Source organism: Epinephelus lanceolatus, chromosome 13 (genome assembly GCF_041903045.1).
Source record: "Epinephelus lanceolatus isolate andai-2023 chromosome 13, ASM4190304v1, whole genome shotgun sequence".
Classification (NCBI taxonomy): Eukaryota; Metazoa; Chordata; class Actinopteri; order Perciformes; family Serranidae; genus Epinephelus; species Epinephelus lanceolatus.
The window spans coordinates 18,654,521-18,670,950 of record NC_135746.1 but is presented as its reverse complement, the minus strand read 5'-3'; the positions used below and the strand labels follow the sequence as shown (position 1 = coordinate 18,670,950).

General features: G+C 41.1%; 1 protein-coding gene across 12 annotated transcripts in view; it reads left to right on the top strand.

Annotated features, from left to right (window-relative positions):
- Positions 1 to 16,430, top strand: part of utrn (utrophin) — a 243,729-nt gene that overhangs the window by 120,998 nt on the left and 106,301 nt on the right. The gene's annotated exons all lie outside the window — the stretch shown is intronic.

Sequence of the window (16,430 nt, the reverse complement as noted above, 5' to 3'; positions counted from 1 at the left end):
TTTTCAAACTGTTCTTTTGGTCTTGAGTACGTTAATACAGAACGCAAATATTAGGCAGCAAAAACATAATGTCTTTAAAAACAGGGTTTATTATTCTGAGCTTAGGCACTGCGAATAAAGACAAATGTTACATCACTGCGTCAATGGTGGGCCTTTCACAGCTTTCACAAATTTGCATCACTGCTGGTATAAATAGTTTTAATACCACCAAGTATTTTACATTGTCATGTTGTTTATTTGTCTCGCCCCTCGTATTTAAAGGCCTTACAACTTGACTTAAGAGGGTAATGTTGCAGTTCATGGTCAGCGCCTGAAACCCTTAGACCAGGGATACTCAGCTTGTTTTGCCAGGGAGCCACTTTTGCAAAACAACAGGAGGCCAGAGGTCCGTTGACATTTATCAGCATAGACAGTAAATTAATTGCCTCTTTTCAACCTTTTGATGTTTGTTGTCCTCACTCATCTTTGCCAAGAGGCAATCCAATTGTACAGCCCTGCATAGGTCAGATGCATACAGGGGCATTTCTAGGGTTTGAAGTCATTCGGATGCCCCTCTGACATTTTTTTTTTTTTATAAACAAGCTCTATCACAAAAAATAATCCTAGTGTGAATCAAATTATTTTCATTGTGAATTAGAAAATGGTTGGTGGGGGACCTGGCACCCTGTTCCTAGCCAGATTTGGCCTGTTGAGTGTATCTGGCTTAGACCACCAGGGCTCCCCAAAAGTTCTTGTTTAAGCAATTTGAAAGCATTCTCTGATAGTAAAACAGTTCCATAGCCTTATTTTTTTAATTGTTTAACACTTTGAATGAAGCTTTTGGCTATAGCAGTGTCACCGCTGTGTTGCACTGTAACAGCATAGCAGTTGGTGTTCGTAAACTACAGGTCTTATCTTTCCCCCTAAACTGCTGCACTGCTGTGAGCCCCACCCACTGGTTCATCCCTGAGGGGCTGAACAGGAACTTTGTCTGTAGCATGTAGGCAGTCACATGCACATGCCTACACTGTGTGATGCTTGGTTTATGGAAGCGTGAATCATCTGTCATCAAATCAGTGCTGCTTGTTCTCTGCATGCTGTTTGAGTTGCTGAGTACAGTGTCATGGTGTTTTTCATTAAACAGACAGAGAACTGAGTGGGATGAGGGTTGTGGTCATTGATCCGAACAATGCTCAATCAACGGAAACCTTATTATATATAGATTTTGAACCGTAATGAAGCTCTAATTCTCACCCAGACGTCATCTCAGAATCCCAGCAGGGCTATCTGTAAGATCAATAGAGCAGTTATTTAAGGGTGCACGGAAAGTGTCAGATTATTTTATCTCTGCACGCTCAAAGCTGAACCCCAACCAGAGGGTTCACTCCGACTGGGAAACTCTTCCCCTCCATTGAACAATGTGAACTCCATAAATTGTCCCGGAGACACCAGAGCTCAACATAATGTCTTAGACTTCAATAAAAGGCGATTGTAAACAATATGTGAGGAGCGGGTCAGTTGTTATGAGCTCACAGTGTCCAGAGATTTTAAGGTCATCCTTTTTGTTTCTCTGAATGGTGTTTTTGTTTTTCTTCAGCTTGGTGCTTGAAGGCAAAGATAATGTTTGAAGTTGAGGGAAAAACGCAGGGTAGGATTAATATTTATGAAGCAAAAGTATCAGCAAACAGTCTTTTTTTTCCCTTTTAGAACCATATTGAGTCGATATATGGAGTATATAAAAGAGGATGTGTGGGCGGTGGTGGTAAAATTGTTGAATATGTGACTTCACTGGATGATGAGGTGGATTTTTGGGCTGTTATCAGAAACTTAAGTGGAATGTTTTTTTGGGGGGTGGAAGTCGGGCAGAGGAGGATTTGAACACACCCTTTCCCACGCTACCTGTTATTCATTGATCTGTTTTCTCTAGTCCCCAAAAAATACAATTGAAATGACTGAAAAATAACCCAGGGTAATCCTGTCATGCCTTTGTAACCAAATGCTTTGCACATTTGTCTTCACCGTGGCTTTCTTGAGGGTATGATACCATCTGTTCTCTTACTGATATTATTGCAGTCTTTGTCACTTTTTCTTCATTACCTTTTAGACTTATTCACTTAAGCGTGTATTAATTCATCAAAATCTCCATTAATTTGTCCCATCTTGTCTCTTGCTCCAGGCCAGGCCACAGACCATGGCTGTCTGCTGCTTTTTTATAGAATAATGACAATGATATGTAATGTAATACTCGTATAGTGAGTCATTTTCTTTTCTTACTTTTTTTGAGGCTGTGTGTGTTTAAGTCATCTCCCTTTCACACATGCAGTCTATTCCTGAAATGTTCAGTAACATTTCCTGCGTGGGGTCATGTGTGAATAAGAGCAGGGATTGATATTCATGAAAATCTGCACCTACGCTTTTCCCCCTCAAGACTGAGGAACATTTTACAGTAATATTGCAGGGATGAGCCATGGATATATTATCAGATCTGGACATCAGACCCCAATATGGCACAAATTAAGTCCAAGGAAAATTGCTTGCCTGATACATACGCCAAAAAAGTTTCCAGCCACTGGGTTTACTTCCGGGATTAGCAGCCTGCTGACTTTTCATTGTGATGAATCAGATTTTTAAATAGCTTCCTTCTGCTCAAGGAAAGTTTCACACATATAAAACCTCCATGGATCAAAAATTCATAATAGTAAGAGACATAATTTAACTTTTTTCAGTTCAAGGTCTCCTGTCAACAGTTTTATAGATGACTAAAGAGTGTTGGTCTATGGGGAAAATGTTTTTTGAGCTGCAGGTGACTTTTTTTGCAGCAACACAGCGAGTTGCCACAAAAATTGGAAGCAAGGCTGAGCGGTGTATCTGGGGGCTTGGGACAAGCATGTAAAAAGGTTATGTCTGGTCCATCTGACGTCACCTGGAGTAAGCAAACCAATCACAAGACTCCGCTGATGACGTTTATGAATCTGCACTTGTTTTCTGTTGAGCATTATCGAAGGTGATGTGACAACTAGCAAGCGATACAGAATCATTGGCACCCTACAAAAACAGCTCGTTGCCTGCCATGTTCTTCAGAATAATAAGAAACATCTCCCAACCTTGCCCCGTCTTCTTCCTCTGTTGAGTTTTTGTGGTGGTTTCAGTCATAAGTGTCTCATTACCATCATCTGCAGTACTGTACCTCACCCCATCTATTCTGACATCGCCATGGCATGTGTAGGAAGGTGCAAATGTTCCTGAATGTAGGGCATACGTGAATAGTAAAAATCAGTAGTAGTGCCTGAAAGAGTATCCCAGTAATTTACCAGGGACTATGTGTGGAAGAGGCTTTAGTCTGTGTGTTGAGATAGAGTGTGCTGCACAACATATTGTTACTGTTTTACCTTTTCTATCATAACTCTTAAATTTTTCATCTTCCTACTCCAGCTGGGAGGCTTTAGTTATGATGTGTGATGGTCTATTATTTTGACATCAGCTCCATAACTCCACATCCTCCTCCTGTGTTTTTGTTCCCACAGTGGATTTCTACAGCGGGAAACGGCACTTTGTTAGCACAACAGTCTAATTGGTGCAGTCACCTAACCTTTCCAGGACCCGTCTTCCCCACCAAACACAGCAGGTGGCAGGCTCATGCGCTAATTGTACTCCTATCCTTGCCCCGTTGTGGAGGCGACAGCAACTTCAAAAGCGATCATGTCACAGAGGCCCCCTCCCCCTACTGTGGTGTATTGGGGCTGCGTGCTGCCAGACCACCTACTATGGTCAAGATCCTCTGGTCCCATGAGACAGAGCACTTCAAATAGTCGTGAGGAGTGGAGAGAAAGTGTTAGAGATGCCCTGTGGAGGAAAGCAGTGATAAAAGGAAAGAGGGAGGGGCAGGAGTCTTTGAACACCAGTGAAGGGAGGGTGATAAGGGCCCTCAGCAGGCCTCTGGTTCTAAAAACCAGTCAATTCAGCAAGTTAATTTTCCTCAAAAGTTAATGACTGGAAATCATTTTGCTTAAGGGGGGCTGTTATCCAGGAACTCACTATTTCCTGTCGTATTGGAGACCTCAGACTCAGTGTTGAACTGTTAAAGTATTAATCCTGAGAATGTTTATGTAATCAAACCTTGTTATGATACTGTTTATGGCTGTCATTTTTCCAGCAGTAGGGCTTCAATGGTATACATACTGCAGTTAACTGTCTGTATAGAAGTTTTCTAGGTGGGACTTGGATTGCACAAAGTATTCACAGGAAACAATTAATGTTTGCAATCCAGCAATTCTAGATGTCATTTTATCTCATTGATATTAGCCTCGGTATTTATTTTTCACTTTCCGACAGCCATATTGGCGTTATATTATTTTTTTCTCTTACTTCTAGTGCTAATTATCAGTCTAGATTTATTTGGTGTGAGTTGTCAAGTGTTGGAGATATTGGTTGTTAAGATGTCTGCCTTCTTGCGAATTTAGTGGAACTAGATGGCACTCGGCTTGTGGTGCTCAATGTGCCAAAAAACACAGTTGAAAAACTCAACATTAGTGTCTCTTTCGAAGAAATCATGACCCAGTCACTCAAGATAATCCACAGACCACATGTATTTTTCGTGCTGCCACAAACACAGCCTCTTAAACACAACCACAAAGCCACTGTGTTCATCTTATGCACATGGATTAGCATCTACGAGCCTCTGCATTTTCCCTTAATCTTAAGGTCATCTCCCAAGTGTCTTGTCGACACACAAAAACACAAAAGGCCCACCAGAATCAATAGCTGATTATCAGGCAACAGCACACAGCGCTCCTAATCAATTTCAATTCCCCCTGTTCAGGAGCTCACATATGAATTCCAGGATGTCCTTTTTCTTGCTTATGATTACTAAGATGTGACTTGTGGTCCATTATTGGATCCCTGGAATAAGTTATTAGTGATTTGTGTGACCTCTGACTCCAGTTGTCTTCTCTAATGGCAGCTCTGTCACATCAGCGGAGGTCACCTGTCAATGGAGTGGGGAACAGTGGCTTTCTAATGTGCACATTAACAATTCACAGTCTCAGGGACATGCCTTATTGCTTTGACTTTGCTGCTCGCGTCATGCTCATTTGCATTACACTCTACTAACTCTTGTTTTGTTTTCTTGTGGAGTTATCTTGATTTTGATCTGGAGTCGTGTTGACGTGCAGAAGCTCAGATTTAGACAGGAACTAGATTAGTAAGTCCTTCACTGGAGTCATGTGGACAGGCTATGTCAAATATAAATGCATCATCCAGGCAGTGTGAGCAACATGAAGAGAATGACTTGCTTGCAATACTTTTATCCTGCCAGCTGGCATATAAAATGTATATAACAGTAACTTATAATATATGTACATGGTCCAGAATAAGTATGTCAGACAGTTCTTTTCCTGGGAGACAAAGGATGTGAAACTAAAATACAAATGATGCACACATGCTGTTGAACAGCAGCAGCCGTTTCATCAACCATACTATTCCCCTCATTCATCCTCCTACCCAACATTCAAACTAAGAGCTACACTAACCTTGTGTTAACAAAAGCAAAGCATATGTAGGATGTGATGGATCATGGCTGAAGCTACTCTTTACTTTGTGATCGTATACTCAGAGAAAATAAAGGATTACATTATTGACTGTTGAAGTAAAGCTCCACTTAATGACCTTGAAATGTAGAGAGCTACTTCCACCACACAATTGCACAAGTCATTAAATAAAAGTATATTTGAATGCAGAGCTCCATTGCCTTGTAACATACAGGAAGAGCTCTTTGATCTCTGCACACCCACTATGATTCGTTCCACCGTTTGACAGGCTTGTTGTGCCGCCAGATGAACAGCGAAAACACACTTACACACACACACACACACACACACACACACACGCATGTATATACAAACTAAATCAGTGCCTTAATCTCCCCAGAAGGGAGCTGCCCTCCTAACAGGAAGAGGAGCGTCAGTGATAACCTCGGGCACAGGAAGTGACTTCATTGGATGTGGCCTATTTGTGAGAATTATAGTCCTGAAGCTACACTGATTTTTGTCAGACACTGTACAATGTAAAGGTAGAAAGTCTGGATTAAGTGGGATTGGATGAATTTTAAGTAATCCGATTGGGGAATAGCCTCTGAGCTATACCTTGGTAGGTAGGTCTGCTAGAGGAATTTGGCTCAGGATGTATTTGTGTATCAGTGTTTATGTGGCCATATTTGTGTTTGTTCACTCCGGTGTGCATTTGCTTTGTTTGTGATCCTGCGATATGGTTGCCCAACTTTATTTAGACGGTATGGCCTCTGCTCCCTCTTGACATCATCCGAGACAGCAAAACTGTTGTGCCTCTGCCTCCTCTCTTTCAGCCAGTGCTCTTTGACTTTTTCACATTTTCCCTTTTGGCAGTCTCCTCTGTATTTGTTTATTTATTTTTCAAAGCCAAAGTGGTTTATCGTGAGACAAGGTTAGCTGCATTTGTTTGAGGATTCGATGAAATGCATTTTGGATTTAGTATTCCTATGCATCTCTTGGCGGTTTCTTTAACCCAAATTGTTCTCTTTGAGTCGTGTCTCTTCTGTTTTGACTGATGTTAGTGGAGGAATAAAGGCAGCCATTTTGCCTGGCTTAATTTTGGCAAAGGTACTGCAGTATCAATTGAGTCCAAACTGACAGAAAAGATAAACGTACACTTTGATCTATGCAGTGTAGTGTTGTCATGACACTGGAATTTCTATCTTCGATACCAACCACACAGCATTGATTGCATAAAATTTTAGATCTGTATTAAAAGATAAACATAACATCACAACTACTTTTCTTTTCTCTGCTAGTAGCAAAGAGCAGCACAATGGCTGTAGTAAATATTAACAATAATTGAAATTAATTCATTCAAATAAAAAATGAATGATATTCTTCTTGAGGAAATGCCAGTGTTCAAAAGCCTTTGAGACTGTCTCACACTCCAAAGGCAATAAAGTGCAAACAAAAACTAAACAAAACCATGCAATTTTATTTTGTCTTTTTTTCCTCATGTAATTTTATATATTTTCAAGTAACGTATGAGTCAAATAAAATCAAATGCAGGTAATTACTGTTTTTATAGAGTGAACGAGACAATGTGTGTGTGTGTGTGTGTGTGTGTGTGTCAACTTGCTGTTGGAGAGAAAAGAGAGTAATAAAATCCAGCTAGTATCGACAGTATCACTGTTGTGGAAAATGAGTATTGAAACCGTTTCAAATATTTAGAACCAACATGTATCAACAAATTGGCATTTTTGAAAACTCTAATGCAGAGTTTCACTTTTAAACTGTAGAGCTTTCTGTCTATCAGACTGTCATCAGAGCATCCATGAATTAACATTAGACAGGCAGGTGAAAGTAACCAATTCCATTCTAATCATTTGCAGTATGCAACACACCTGTGCACAACCCTGGTGGCAGAAGCTCCACCTATTGGGAAGTAAAACATTGCGTGAATCTAAGTGTGCTGCAGTGTTATTTATTTGTTAGTAGGGCTGCAACTAACGATTATTTTCATTGTCGATTAATCTGTCGATTATTTCTTCGATTAGTCGACTAATCATTTTATCAAAAAATGTGTTAAAATGTTGAAAAATGTCGGTCTGTCTCGCCCAAACCCCAAAATTATGTCATCTAATGTCTTGATTCGTACTCATGCCAAAGGGTTTTAGTTCACCATCATGGGAGTGTGTAAAGCTGCCAATATTTGAACGTAAGAAGCTGCAATAAGAGTTTTTTGGGGTACCTTTATAGTACTTTTCTATGAAAAATGACTCAAACCGATTAGTCGACTGCTAAAATAGTCACCGATTATTTAAATAGTCGATCAGTCATCGATTAGTTGACTAATCGTTGCAGCCCTATTTGTTAGTAGATGAATAAAATGCTGAGCTTTAAAAGCACTGTGCCATATTATCACCTCATTACGTAGAATGTTAGCAAACAGTTACCAGTTTACACACCCAGCAGGTAAGTAGCAACATTAGCCAGTTACTTGCTGTGACTGGAAATGAGGTTGGTGAGTAAAAGTGACAATAGTAAAGTCGCTGACCAGAAAGATAGACAAAAAGAACAAGGCTGTAATTGGTAACTTTTTGTGACATTTACTGAAACTCGCTCTATCCACATAGTAGTAGGTGAGACAGATATTCTGTGAAAACAGTCATGTTCCTCTGCCTCCTCTTTGTAGTGCTTCTAATGGCTTTTGCTAGAATGTACTGCGGCTGAAGGAAAACAACCGATCAGAGCTGAGGAGTTTCTTAACGTAGCCTGTAAATCACTGTTCACAAAGTTTAGTCAAAATGTCACTGCACTGCTCATTTCTTGCCTCAGATGTTTTCAGAAACATATTTTAGTGTACTGTTTAGCCGTAAAATGAGAACACTGCTCTGGCTGCTGGACAATGCTTGGTTTTGGCTTGACTTTTTTCAAAATGACAGCCAGGTTGCAAACTTTCTCATTCTACAGCTGAACAGTACCTTAAAATATGTTTCTGAAAACGTTTGATGCAAGAAATAACAGAATCTTGATTCATATTTGATCAGCGCTGCCTAGTTTGACAATTTAACTGCAGTTCACAAGCAGTGACTGACATGATTGACAGCTCCGTTAGAGACTCCTCAGCTCTGATTGGTTGTTTTCCATCAGACGAGGTGGATTCTATATTCTAGATTTTTTTTTCACAGACAATCTGTCTCATATACTACTGTGTGGGTGCAGTGACAGTTTCATCAGATATGACAAAAAGTTATTTTTATAAAAGTTCACAACTACAGCTTTAAAGGTTTATGTAAAAAGCACCTCTTTGTCAGATTTGAAGGCCAAGAAGGCTGATTGAGTCACAACAACGCTGACGCAAAATCTCGCCCCTGCAGACAGAAAAGTAGAGCAACCAGAGCCAAGATGGAGAGGACAGATTTTTGACTCAGTTTACCTGTACCTAACGTTACACTATGATGTTTGAAAAAATGTCCCTTCACTTTGTGTTATCCTGATTTTACATTGCATAAATCTTTCCAATTAAATGCCTTGACCTTTTCTTTCCCCTCCTTCCATCTCCCAGCTTTGATCTTCACAGGGAGTTACAGGCAGATCTACCTAAAAAAAAATCTCATACTGGAGCCTCTCTTTGTCTTTTATTTTCTTCTCTCTTTTCCTCTTTCTGTTCTCGATCCCTTACACTCTTCCTTTTCTTGTGTTTTCTCGATTGCTCTGGTGACTTATTGTTTAATAATTAATTCATGCTCCCTTTCCTCCTCTTGGTGTGAGTGATCCTCCTCAGTTCTTGTTGTCACTGCCTCTCTCTTCTCAATCAGGCAACTTTTCTCTCCTCTCGTCTTTGTGCCTGAGGGATTGGAAGCGTTACGTTCTTACCCCTGTAATGGTCCTAATCCGCTTAGTTTAGTAATGTAGCCCAACATTAACCCCCACGTCTCCAGACTTTAGCTCCATATGTGTGTGTGATTGCATTCTTATTAAGTGCCTGTTTTTGTGAATTACAGTCTTAGGAGTTGCTAGCACAAACTTTAAGTATCCAAACACTCAGTAAGCCGGAATTGTTAAACATGTTTAACAGAAAGGTTGTTTCATCTCTTTTTCCCCTCTAATTTCATCTTCCACTCATTGTTTAATTAGTTACGCTTGTCAAATGTGCCAATTCCCACCAGTTAATTCCACATCTTTCGCTGGAAAGCCCTCAAATAGTATATATTTGTCGGCATACATCAAAAATGCTGTTTAAGGCCCTGGAGTATGTACATATTTTTAATTAGCTAAGCACACTTCAAAGTGTTTCTCTTATGAATATGCAAAGTTTCATTGTATCTTTTCTTTTTTCTCACTCGACAGCCATCTGTCTGCATGTCTTTGATGCACACCACATGTCTACCCTGCTGTTCAAAATGCCAGCACACACTCGTGCAGAAAGAGTCACACAAACACTTCCACACGCAGGTTTAATATATGGAATGAATTTTAATTTAATACTTGCATCTCTTTAGCATAGCCCTGTAGACCACCGCCTTTCCAAACATGTTATTCATGGACTCATTTAAAGCGTTTAGCCTTTGTTCTATAGTAGGAATCGCAGCGCTCGCATAATGCGGTCCTCTGCAGGCTGATGGTATTCAAATTATAGAATCTGAACTGTAACAGGCTTCAGTAGTTTGGTGGTTCTTGGAGTTGAAATTTAAATAAGAGCTGTCGAGGGAAAAGGTGTTGCATATTGATTAAAATGCATGAATACTGTTCTCTGTGTAGAAGATTATATCTGGCCTGTCCTGACCCCACAGTCCTAAACTTTCTCTTTTTTTGTATTCTTTTAACCAAACAGCCATGTTTTCATCACCTCTGAGCTAGACAGGTAGAAAGTTCCACTAGCGGAGCTCTGTTCATTTGGCCCTCTGCCCTCCTTTTATTTCTTTTTACCTTTCCAGACTTCATTTTTCTTTTTATTCCGTTGTTTCTATCATCTTGCAACGTGCTCAGTTTCTCTCTTACTATATTTTAGCCACTCTTCCTTTGAATGCTAATCCTTATTTTACTATTAAATTCCATGTAAAGTTCTTACTTTTCTCCGCAACTCTTCTCTTCCTACCATGTTCTCTGCCCACACAGGCCTCAGGAAGTGGGTGTGTAGTGTGTTGAGTTAGTTTAGGGGGGAGAGGGAGAGAGGGAGAGAGAGGAGGGGAAAGGGAGGATACTGATCAAAATAATAAACAGCTGTGTGAAAGAGTGGGGTGAGTGGCCAGAGAGAGCAACAGAGGAAGAGGAGAGAAGGATGAGGACACCAGCCTGGGTGTTTGTGTGACCCCCGAGGGAACGAAAACCCAAAGAAGAATCGTAACTTTGTAAGACGTTTCTTCGTCCCAGGGTGGGGAGAACGAACAGGATGACAAACAGATCAGCCTCTCGTCCTTCTGAAGAGGCAAAGAGAAGATAATCAGCACAACTTCGACTCTAAGAGGCTGGCGCGTCAGACTCCCTACCCAGGAGTGAGACACTGATTCTTGAGGCAGCTCCCTGCGAACACGTGGCTCCAGAAAAAGAAGAAGGCATTCTTTGACTAAGTGGCCCAGTCATGGCAATGATTAGGAGGGTGTGATAGAGCGAGACCAGACCGGGGCTGGAGACCCGAGGGGCGGGTAGTAAGGCAGACACTGAGGTGACTGTCTCTTTGAGCCCACTACCTTTTACTCAGGGGAATGAGCCGGCAAACCATGTGCCTCTTTGTGCTGCCGTCTCTCCTCTTGAAGGGTATACAGTTGTGTGACTGGCAGGAATAGAGTGCTTTTTATCAGAGTAATTGAGAGCAAATGCCCCAGCCCTGCCCTGGGTTGGACTGCCGGACATCGTGTAAACAGCTTCCTTCGTGCCCAGAGGGGGAAGTGAAGGAACGGGAGCATAGCATAGTTGAAGGAGAGAGCCAGACCTGTCCCTGGCCATTCGGAGGTTCACATCAGCCGGGCCGTCCCTCAGGACACAAACCGTTATCTCTACTTTGCAGACCTCCACCCAAGATTTGTTGGATTTTCCTCCCAGTTTTAGTGCCCCACTACTAGCCAGAGGAACTCAGCTGTCAGCCTCCAGCCTCTACTTTGTCAAACCTCCAGTGGCACCAATCGTCCCGTTAATCCTAGTCCCACTTCTGAAGCATGACTGCAGGGTAGCTGTCATCCCCCCTTCTCAGCTTGGCTGCCTTTCCCAAGAGGATGCTACGAACATGTGGCGGGATTGGGCGTGCACACACACCGCCATGCATGCACAAGTGCTGCCAAGTGTGTGAAGTGTGTAAACCGCCTGTTTTGGGACTGCGACCCCAATTTGACCCTGTTGCGTTTGAATTTTTTACAAGAGCCGAGTTTCTCTGCAGTTGGATTAAAGTTTGTTCATACTTTGGATTTAGTATTGATCCAAACTCTGACCTTGAAGGTATCTGTTTTGACCATAACCACTGGAGGACTTACCTACTTGTGCCGACTCCTTGCCAACTTTCCACCTGTATGAAAGTAGAGAACATGTAGGCACTGGAGGGAGCGGGAGGAGTCCGTGCACAAGCTCCAATATGATTGGCTTGAACTTCAGCTTGCAGGAGCTGCTCAAAAAGCTTGAACAGGTATATATCTGCTGGTTTTATAGTGCATTTTTGATGACAGCTTGGTCTTGGGCTGAAAACCGATAAACCCCTTGCCCCTACCACAAAGCCTTATCCCTCTGTTTTGTGCATTCAGGTATAGACATAGGGTGTCTGGATTCATGTAAGGATAGAGAGGTAGGATGAGGTGTTAGGGCTGCTAGCCCTCCAAACCAAGGTTTTTCAGATGTACACTCTCAACTGAGTGTTATGAGAAATCATCAGCAAGAAGGCTGCGTGAGCAACAAAAAAAACTCATAAATGTATTTCTTTGTTAATAAAGATTTAAAAAATTCCAATAACCATCATGTTACCTTAGTTTAATGCCGTTTCAATGTATTAGGTCCTTTTCTTTATTACAATCATTACAAAAAAAGTCGATAGTAGTATACTGATGTCTCAGTAGCTGACTAGCTTGCTAGCTAACGTTAAATTGTTGTTGATTTGTGCAAGACAGTCCTGCATGTCGACATTTTTTCTATGTTGCATCTGTTCCCTCCTTTTAAGGCATATGACACCCAAAATTTAACTTAAGTCCAGCAGCGAACTTACTGCACTTGTTAGCATTCCTCTAATATCAGTGCAGACTGGCAGGGTAGGAGCACAGGTTGCTAACATTAGGATACAGATAAATGGTAAAAGTCATTGTGATATACCATTATTGCCATAGTAGTATCTTTTTATGTAAATGCCTTTGATGGCGATACTGATGACGTGAAGGATTGTCCCATTTCAAAGATGAAGATTTCAGTTGCTGCCCCTTGATCCTTGGTTGAGCTTTTGTTTCGCAGTGGCTTTTAAATCCAGTCTTTTAAACACCATGAATACAAACACAGTCACCGTTCATTCTCCATCTCCCCTTGTGTTTGTAGTTGTGGACCTAATGTAGTCAGCTTTATGAGGTCTGAGCAGTCATTATTGCACTCATTAAAACGGAATAATCGGTTCTGGCCTGCTTTGCTAGTTATTAGAGAGCGCTACCATGCAGAGAGAGAATTAGTATAGAATGAGACCCAGAGCCTTGAATTAGACCTAATTTGTCAAAGCAAACCTTTGCAGTAATTGTTTCATTAAAGGCTAAAGACAAACGTGGCATCGCCCAGTAAGGGTCATTGTTGTTTGTCAATGGAAAATTGTTATTTGAGGCAAAATTATCATCAAAAGTGCAGTGTGTTTATGTTTATTTTGCTTTAGCCACAGCTTAACTGTGTATTTAATGCTTTTATCCTTCATAAAGCTCTAAGTAGTAGTTGTAGCTTTAGTTGCTGTGGGAGAATCTGTCACTTCCAATCTGCACTTAAACCAGCCCACAGCCAATGAGTCTTTATCACTCATTACAGTGTGCATGAGATTCAGAACCCATTAACCTTTCTGCTGCCTTTCTGCCCACACACTCACATGCAGGTCAGAGTAGGGGTTTACTTGGTTCAGTAGCTGTCTGTCTATGTTATGTACTGTACAGTCTGTATGTGTGCTTTTGTGTATGTTTGTATATCTACTATGCTCACAAAAATGTGCCACCCACTTCCTTAAATGCAGACATGTTTTCACTGTTTTCAGCAGCTTAACAATTAGCCTAAAGCTAGAAGCTCACTTATCTGTGTGTGTGAGTCGGTGCATGTAGGTGTGTGGAAGCCAAAGAGCTGAATTTAAGATCCATTGCCAGGACTAAAAAACCTCATATTGAGTTAATTTCCATCAATAACCCATAAATAAAACATGGAGTAGTGGCAAACAGAGGCTTTTTGTAGCTGATGCGGTGACCTGTGGCACACAAATGTTTTTTTTATAGTGTGTGTGTGTGTGTGTGTGTGTTAAAGAGCATGAGACAGAAAGTGATCCATCACCACACTTAAGCACCCCAAGATACACACTGACATACATAAACCACTGGCTCAAAGTAGTCTTTCAGTGGGTGAAATGAAATTTAAAGGGAGCTTTGTAAATGAATATATGAGCCTCTGTATGCCCACACAGTCTGCACCTTCTGTGTGTGTGTGTGTGTGTGTGTGTGTGTGCAGCCAGTGTTAACTTCCAGGGGAAGTAGAAGTGTTAAAGAAAAAGGAAGCACTTGGGAAATGACTTGAAACACAGCCAGCTGGCTAAGTGACAGAACGACTGTCTTTCACTCTTTCACTGTCTGTCCTTCTGTCTTTCTTTTTTTTCTGTCTTTCTCTTTGTCTCTCGCTCTCTCTCCCTCTCTCACACACACTTTCTTCTATGACCTTTAAGAGGCATTTGATTTGTGTCAAAAAGCCAGCGGGTGATTATCCTTGCAGATCACAGTGGAGGGATTTGCTCCAGCCTTTGTGAAATGGCTACTGGCATTCAGTAAATTGCAGCACTGTGCCATAGCTGTGGTAATTGATCGTTGTTTCGTGTGTAGTCTACTTTTACTGGACTGTATTTTGTCCATTTTTTCAAGACGACAGTTTACTGAGGAGCTGACCTGAGGCCACCTCTTCACTTACTGTACCAAATCTTGTAATGTGTGCCTAATATACATCCACTGCGTGTCTCCTATATGTTGTGCCATATCCTCAGCCCCTTTCTGGTGTGTATGTTGGTGTGTGTGCATATATATCATAATGGGAGTTTCGATTAGGCTCAGGCAGTACCTACTTCTCCATACATTCCTACCCTCCTGACATTTCACCGGGGTATATGACAGTGTTTGTGTTGAGCTGAGCTGTTGGTGATAGAAGTTATTGTAGCAAGTATGTCTTTGTCTATCTTACAATGCTGTTTTTCTAATATGCAATTAGCCTACTTAGAAAAGTCTTGCAGGGTTTAAATACTTAAGGGCCATAGAATATTGAATAGATATCAAATAAGAGCCTTTCTTCCTGAAGGGAGAGACCTATTGCCTTGGCAGATACTGACACATCAATGGGCTGAACAGAGATGATGCGTTGAATAAAATCATTATCTGTATCAGTTTAATAGAAACAAGATCGTCTGTTCTTTGGACGGTACTGAAAATCTTACCTTTAGGATTTCCCCGCTATGCTGTAATGCCTCGTCCAAGCCTAGTTTCCATTACTGTATTTTCCCTTTATTGTATGTTATTTACATTACTATCAATCAATCAATTGATCAATAATTTATTTGTCACATGAATTCATACAAAGTACATACAAAGTTAAATTTGATCCTGTCTGTCACCTCCTTCAACTTGTACATTGTAATTTATCCTTAATTGTTGGGTGCTGCCTTATAAATGTCCAGACTGGCTGCAGTGCGCTTTAATGAAGTCCATGATAGTTCTGGTGATCCAGGGCTTCTGGTTGTGGAATTATTTAAATGTACCTTTGGTGCAGTAGCTGCTATTGTTTTACAAATTAAATCCATCACAGACTCAGTGAGTTAATTGGTGTCATCAATGACGTCTACGGTGGCGTCCTGGAACATTCTCCAGACCCTGCTTGGCTTATTGTCTTTTGTCACTGGAGGCATCCATCATGGTTTGTATACATATCTTGGACTCAACAAGATGGCTTCATGGTCACTACTCCCAAACACTAGCAGTGTTTCTCTACAGCTGCCTCTGACGGCTTATAGCAACAATCCAAAGCAGGAACTGGACAGCACCTCACATTCTAACTGTCACACCAGTCCTTATTAACCATAAGCACACGCCTCCTCTCCTTCTGTCGCAAGAGTCCTCTGCTCTGTCAGATCAACATACAGACAAAGAGTCTCCTGGTTGAATGGCACTGTCCAGGATTTAGCCAAGTTTTGTTCAAACAAAGAATATTTCAATTCCTGATATCCTGTTGGAAACTGATGTGGGCAAAGAGGTCGTCCAGTTTATTTTCCAACGCCTGCACAATGGCCAGCAGGATGCATGAAGCCATTTGTGACGTGTGCTATCTGGCTGGTGATGAGCAGTCACTTTTTCCAGGCACACGGAGTGCACTGTATCTAATATACAGACATTTTAACTTAGAATAATTGTGCTTCATTTACACATTTGTGAAAGCTGAGAACAGTCTTTTGAATTAGAGTTAATAACCTCTTTTAGTAATTGTTAATTTATTTTAATATCACAGAGACTACAGGAAAACAGTGCAGCAACATTAATTTCAGTTTCCTAGATAAGGCAGTTTTACAGTAATTGTAAAACAAAGAAGTTGATTACATACAGTAATTTCCAATCTGCAATGCAACAATGCGAAGGATATACAACAAGCAACAACTGCAGGCACTGAAGATGGGTCATTTCACACACAATGACCAGCATATTTTTTTATTACCACACTCTTGTAGGCTATAGGTCTCATTACACTTCTCTTATCTGCGCTCAT